Genomic DNA, 6655 nt, shown 5'->3' with positions numbered 1-6655 from the left:
GTCCTCCTGCTCAGGAGCGTGCCGGGGAGCTCGGGGGAAAGAGCAGCTGCCGGGCTGCGTGCTGTTTGTGTTGAACTAATGCAGATCCGGATGTAAAACGCTAATGCTTTGACAGTCTGCGTAAACAGTTTCAGCTCAAGAGCCTAAGTGTTCAGCTGCAGAAGGGAGATAAAGTTAGATGCTTCTAGTGCATTGTTATCTCAGTCGTTTATGTGCCTTACATTGGCCTGACTTTCATGGGGATTACACGTGTAAGTAAAATTATGCACGTGTGACAGCCATGGTAATATTGCGTATGTGCTTTCTGCATTTCACAATCCCTCTGTGCTTGTTGCAGTACGAGTTGGTGAAGCGATGTTGCAATAATTTAGTGCTAGTTAAATACTCTGTGTGTTCGAATTTGGTTTTTGGTTGTCATTCCCTGAGATGACATTTTAAGTTTTAATCGTTATAATTTATAACTATACAATAAATAATCCTAAATTATTTCTAGCTGGCCTGTGGAATATTTACAGACAATTAGTTTACAACTCAAACAGGATTTTATGCCAAAGAGGACAACACTGTCAGGAGAAAACTTTATATATATAAATAGCAGAATATCTAACAGGTGCTGCGTTATTACAGTACTATTGTAAAAGCAATCCAGGACTGTTGTACATTCTCTGATGCAACTTGAGATGAGAAATTAATTCTCTTACTGCTAGTACTACCGCTGCTGATAATAAGTCCATATTAATTCAAGCATATTTGTCGTAATAAAAAATGTTCTGAGGGTAGTTGAACCCAAAACTGTCACAAGTGTCCAGGATGTTTGGTGTTGCAACTGCAGAACTGTATCTGACTACAAATGAATTTCTGTTAAGTGTGCTTCCAAAAAATCAGAATCAGAGCATTTCAACCGGGGCATCCTGATGCCGATGGCTCATCACATAGTTCTTGCTTATTCTTTGAGGGGTGCCAAATGTTTTCCGTACCTGTGCTAGTGTGGCTGAGGTTACGGTACTGTCTGATAGTGTGTTTTAGTGGTAACTTCAACAGTGCTGCATTTAGCCACATGAGGGCGATCTTAAAACGTTAAAAAAACACAAAGTCTTACTGTAAGTGCGTGCATTAAGGTGCCTTTTTATGATGGACAGAAACTTTGTTTATATGTTGGATAAACTGATTGAACTGCTGCAGATACATTGCTTTCATAGTTATTAGAACATAATTTTTCATCCAGTTCAGAATTTTGTGTATTCTAGCCAAGATAAGTCTGTGTAGGCAATGTCTTCTTTTGAAGAACTTTATTTAACTTTTTCCAGAAATGTTTGTAAAGCTGATGTGTGTAAAAGAAAAAAAATACATGCACTATTTTATTTGCTTTCATTACCTAAATTACACTAATTTTAAACTTGAGTTTCTTTTGATAAATCTAGTAACGGACTAGTTAAATACAGTATGCCTGGATGTGGTGAGAGTGTGGGGACATCCTTCAGGCAAAGAAGAGAGGTAAGAGCCTGTGCCCTTCTGTTGGGGCAGCTGTTCCATCATGTGGCATGAGGCAGGCTCTGATTTCTGGTAGTGTCTTAGGCAACTCTGAAGCAAGTCAGTGTAACCTGAGTACTTATTCTTTCAGTAACGTGGGTTAACCATCTAAAACTGATCTACCGAAAAAGCAGAACTCTAGCCAGTTTGTTTCTCTATCTTTGTACTGGAGATACTGGTGTCTTTATGTCAAATATTTGGAGATTTCCAGAGGTACTGTGTTACACTGGTGAAATTGTGTAATATTTGAATGCTGTAGTAACTGACCTGTCTTGAAGTCGACGTTGGCTAGTGTTGTTGTGACTTAGAAGAAATCTAAGTGTAAATAATCTGGATCTTGATTTTGTGACATGCCTGATACATGGTGTCTCTGACAGTGACTCATGATGGTTGTCTAAATAGATAAGTGCAAGAACAGGGCAAGCACACAGTGGTATTTGTCCAGAATAATCTCTTAGACCTTCTTACGCGCTTGCTGAGCCCCAAATAGTGTCTTTCCACTCAGTAGTTCTTGATGGACTTCCCTTCCCAGAATTTTAACTCCAAGTGAATGTATTCCCATCTTACAGGTATATGAAGAACTGCCTCCTTTCATGTTCTCTGCTTCTTCCAGTGCAGGGAGAGATCAACTGAAAAGAGCAGACAGTAGTTTCAAAGGGATCATTTGCTGGTCATTTCCTCCATGACATCTGTGATTTCATAGTTCTTCGTTTTACTCTTTTTCTTTTCTCCACCCCTCAGCTCCATCCCTCTGAGGCAAAATAATTCTAATTTACATATAACTGCTTCTCCTGTGGAACTGTGCTGTGTTGTTGATTGTCCTTACCTTTGTACCTCTTAAGGATTATTTTATTATTATTAGTTAGAGGAACAATATCCAAAGATGTAAGCCGAGTATGGACTTTTGCAGCAGTAATCTTCTTTTCTGATTTTTATAGATCTGTGTTGTAGGACCATCTGTTTTATAGGACTGTCTATTATAACTGTAAGGTTTTGTTTTTGAGTAGTGCAGTTCTTAACTTCGTTTTGAGGCTGTCTTTAAAATGTTTACTGTAATTGATCAATCTTTCTTAGAAAACCTCTCCAAACCCTTACAGAGCAACCTTCTTTGAAGGGTCTTTCCATACCCAGATTACTTTTTATTACACAGGCTGTCAGGCCAGCCTGTTGAGGTGTTTTAAAATAATTGCTACATTCTGCTTTTTATTTTTCAAGTTGAGAAAATTATCCTTATTGACCTGCCTTACTCTGTTTTTACATTTAATTTTACACAATTTACAATCTTTTTTTTTGTTTTCATCCTTTGACAAAACTTTTAACTTTTATAAAGATGTTTTCTTCTACTAAGCTTCCTTTCACAGCTATTTAGCTGTGCTACATTGTTTTTCTTCCCCTTTCTAAACTCTTCTTTGATTAGCATCAAATATGATGCTTTTAAATATCCTTCATGCTGCTTTCAAGGATTTAACTCCTGGAACCTTTTTAGTCCTTTTCGTGGTTTGTTTTTGTTTTGTTGAAGATGCTTTTTATCTTTATATAGTTCACATTGTTGACGTTAAACACAAACATTTGGCTCTTTATCACTCTTTTAAAGGATTTTTGAGTCTTTAATCAGGGTTACAGAGTGTCTCTCGAGTAGAGTGGCTTTGAATGGGGTCCTGTGTTTTACTTCTGATAAAGTCAGGAACTGTTTCTCCTCATGTGGTTTCCCTGACTGCTTGCTGGGTGAAGCAGTCATTAAGGGTGTCTGAACGTTTAATCCTGGCATCCTGTCCTGACCTGACATTTAACCAATCTGCCTGAGGGTGATTGAAGCCTACAATATATTGTTGTTTCCGTCTTTTATCCCCTTTAGTGTGTCACAGTCATTCTTGCCATTGCAGTCAGACTGTTTCTCAGGTAATCTTAACACTGTGATTTTCTGTACAATGTGAGGATTTAGTTCCTCAGGGATTCTGTTGCCTGTTAAAATAGCCTGTTAATCAGGTTTGACCCTAAGCTGCTTCCAACAGATGGCATTGCTTCACAAACAATACATCCTACTTTCTGTCCCCAATACTTTGAGGTGGTAGTGTCTCGCTGGCATGACATCAATATTTTTTAGAAACGTGTTTGATTGCATGTCTGTCAATAATCCCTGTCTAGAGCTGGGCATTCTGATTTTGACACTTTATTAGGTTTCTTGCATTATTGTAGTAGTATGTAGATTTATCCTTTTAAAGCAACTATAAAGAAATAGAAAAGAAACCCAACAATTTGTTTCAACTGTTCTTTGCTGTTTCCTGTTAAAATTGTACTCCCTTCTTTGTCATCTTTCCTTTAAAAATAGTCTTCTTGGTTTTACCACTGCAAGGTGAATCACCTTGATCTTTGTGATCTTTTGCACTTCTCACCTACCTTTCAGTCATTAATTTAAAAACATTTTCATAATCTCTTAAGTTTTGGGTTGGATGAAGCCCGGTGCTCATCTGTAGTTTTTTTCTCAACTTGTAATATTCCCTTAGGTATGTAAGAAACTATCAACTTAGTTCTGCTCACAAGAGCACCGTCATGCGTTCATGTCCCAAGCACCTTAACTAGTGATTTTTTTTCCTGCTTTTATTTTCTCTGCCCTAGTATATTTGTATTGTATGGATTTTTAAATGCAGTTTGTTTCTTAATCAGAAGCATTCACAAACTTAAGTGTTAATTTAGTCTTATATACTGTGAACCTCTCTGTAGTGTCTGAGAGCCTCTGTAGATGTAGTTTACCTTGTAAACTAAACTTGTGGTCTTGTTAGAAAAAATATTGAATGTACATGATTAGGTTTTCCATAAAGCCATATTAAGCAGTGTTGATTTTAGTATCATCTTTTAGTTTTTACAGGAAAGCATCCTATATCAACATTGCCATGACTTTCTTCCTTAATGTTAAAATAAAAAAATTTTTGTGGCATTTAACTAATGATAGTAAAATTGTCCTGATTTGGTTAGCAGTTAAAAGTGAGAACAGACATGGTCAGGTGCTCCTTTTCCTTGATTCTGTGTTGTGTGTTTTGTCTCAGTAGTTGTCCTATGCTGGTGAGTTAGAAAAAAAATAGTTGCTTACTATTCAGAATAGTTCATGTTCAGATGAAGGAAGGCCTAAAATAGTTTTCTATTCTCTCTCACCTGCTGCTTTTACTACAGTTAATTTAATAATTTTGAACATGGGATTCTTGTGATACTGCTGTTCTAATGGTGGCAAGTGGTGGTAGGTTTTATATACTTTTTTGTTTTAACGCTGACTCAGAAAAACATTTTTGATTTGGAGACATGCCATAATCCTGCATATTAATTTATTGATTAATCAAAATAGAGAAAATAACAAGAAACCAGTATTGATTTATTAAATTTTTTACTTTATCATAAGTGAAGAGAAATATAATTACTTTATACCAGCGTCTTTATTAAAATGTTAACTAAAATGTTATAAGGTTGAGGAAGAGGTTAAAGGAATAAATCTATATCTAGCCTTCTGAGGTTAAAGTGTATGTAATCAAAACTTATATGCATTTAAAGATACTTTTTCATAAGAGAGGAAAATGCAGCTGACAGTTATGTTTTACTGAAATTATGAAATAATACTGATTACTTGAAGGCATTAAAAACACATAATCATACATTTCAGTGTATTTTAAAAAATATTTTGATTTCTTTTTTAAACAAGTCAAATTGGATTTTAAGTCAAAAAAAGTAACAACAAAAAAGTGTCCCTTCAGTGAGGCAGTAAAAATCAGAGATGCATTATAACATGTTTTAGAAAATTTGGTATATTTGGAAACAAAAATATCTCTAACATGCACAGAGGAATAAGATCTGTTGTCTAAGAAAAATATTTTTTGTGTATTTGACATTAGTATAGGATATCATAATTTGTTGTACTGTGTGTGCCAATTCTTTTATGTTCAGTTCAAGCAATTTTTTGACTGAGAAATAATGTTGATTGTATTAAGCACAAATTATTGTCTTTTTACGTGTTGCTTTCATACTAACTGTTATCTCACAATTTCAATACTTCTGTAAGGAAAAAGTTTTATTGTTTTTTAGACACTATAGTATCTTACATGCTCAGCATTTGTATATGAAGAGTTCTTTAATAAACACAATATTTTTATTGAAAGAATTGTGCCCACTTTTTATTGCACTTGAGATTTGAGCAGAAGCCCTTGTATTTTCTCAGTAATTCTCCAGTTAACGTATTATTATCATGTTTGGTATTACAATGGAAAATTTAACTCCATTGAATAAAGACAGCTTGTAGTTAATAGACCTGTGATCTAATAATTGCAGATTTCAAGATAGCATAATGCAGGGGGAGAGCAGTGGCAAGACACTGAGTAAGTCAGGTACTGAAGTAACATAAATATCTTTTATAAGCTTGTTGGACAGCACTGAAATGCTGTGCGTTGCTGGTAGATTAAACTGCAATTTGTTTCAGGTTGTATAGTAACATTTGTGTTAGCTACTTGTAGACATTGGTAAAGTGTTAGATATTGGGAGTTTTTATAAGAACAAGTAATTATTTTAGGAATATATTCAAATTAGTGCTGGCTTTTAGGCAGTTATCTCTGAAAATAATCCAATGCTAAGATATATTTGGGTGGGAGTGTAGGATTTGTTTTTCCTTGGTCCTCAAGCATAGCTGGTTTTTATAGGTATGGGCTTGGAGATTTGCGAGTAGCACACCTTAAGGAAGTAAAACTTGTTGGAGAAAGATCAGAAACAACACTGTGGGGTCTATCCTGAGGAAGTCCCTGTTGCAGGCTGATGGCTGTGGCTGCTGGTTTCCCGCTTGCAGGTTCAACCAGCAGCAAAGCTGAGTATGTATCCCTGAGACAGACTCTGCACACACTGCACACAAAGGACAACAACATGGGAGGCACTGCCTTCAACAGCACCTACATATAGGACTCACATGAAATACAAGTAGAGACTCATCTGGTAGAGATTGAAAGTCACTAGTGAAGGCACACACAGAGCACTCTCTAGATTCACAAGTGCAGCACATTCACGGATCCCCTGGGTACTGGCCTAATCCCTCTGTCCATCCAATATGACACCCACATACCAGGTTTGGGGAAGATGCAGACACTTGTGTCCCGCC

This window comes from Pterocles gutturalis, unplaced genomic scaffold, assembly GCF_000699245.1.
Source record: "Pterocles gutturalis isolate BGI_N339 unplaced genomic scaffold, ASM69924v1 scaffold5782, whole genome shotgun sequence".
Lineage (NCBI taxonomy): Eukaryota > Metazoa > Chordata > Aves > Pterocliformes > Pteroclidae > Pterocles > Pterocles gutturalis.
The sequence above is the reverse complement of the archived record's forward strand: the minus strand, read 5'-3'. Positions refer to the sequence as shown.